The following is a 789-nucleotide window of genomic DNA, read 5'->3' as shown; positions in this document are numbered from 1 at the left end:
GTGGGTATGTAATACTAAGAATCAGTTAGAAAGAAGAGATCCAACAAGTAGTGACCCTATACGTTTGCTCTCTTTAAAACCCTTCAATATGAGAGACCAACAGCAAAACCCTTCACCTAAATCTCTTAAAGATAGGTTCTACCCTGCTAGAACAGCCCAACCTTCCTGCATAGTTCTACCACAAGCCCAGGGAAAAAATTTTGAACTCAAATTTCAATACATCACTATGTTGTCCCACTTCCATGGGTTGACCTCTGAGGATGCATGCCTATTTCTAAAGGAATCTGAAGAGGTATGTGTTCTAATTAAGATCCAACAACTTTCTGATGATGCTGTTAAGCTTAGGTTTATCACTTTTGCATTGAAAGACCAAGCTAAGAAGTGGTTGTATGGGTTACCCACAAATTCCATAACCTTATGGGAATAGTTCACAATTGTCTTCCTTAAGAAGTTTTTCCCAACTCATAAGACCAATAAGCTTAGAAGTGATATTCTTCAGCTTAGGCAAAAGCCTAGTGAGTCATTATCCAAACTTATTAAGAGATTCAAGGATCTACTCCAAGAATGCCCTCACCATGGCCTAGACCTATGGCATTTATGTCAAATAATTTATGAGGGCCAAATTCTGATAAATGGGTCTGCTTCTTTATTCTACCAAGAATGGTCGGACCCTAGCCATAGGATTGCATTCTACCATGGAAGCCAAGGTTGCAAGGGCATCAACAAACCTGTTGTTATCTCTCTAGAAGTATTTGAATAAGATCTTCTCAAAGTGTTCAATTACCTCTT

General features: G+C 38.8%; 1 non-coding gene across 1 annotated transcript; it reads right to left on the bottom strand.

Annotated features, from left to right (window-relative positions):
• Window positions 1-475: 475 nt before the first annotated feature.
• Window positions 476-582, bottom strand: LOC122072479. Its single transcript, XR_006138493.1, has one exon. It is a non-coding gene; the product is annotated as a small nucleolar RNA R71 (small nucleolar RNA).
• Between the last annotated feature and the right edge of the window lie 207 nt (window positions 583-789).

The sequence above is a fragment of the Macadamia integrifolia genome, chromosome 2, assembly GCF_013358625.1.
Source record: "Macadamia integrifolia cultivar HAES 741 chromosome 2, SCU_Mint_v3, whole genome shotgun sequence".
Taxonomy (NCBI): domain Eukaryota; kingdom Viridiplantae; phylum Streptophyta; class Magnoliopsida; order Proteales; family Proteaceae; genus Macadamia; species Macadamia integrifolia.
The sequence above is the reverse complement of the archived record's forward strand: the minus strand, read 5'-3'. Positions and strand labels throughout refer to the sequence as shown.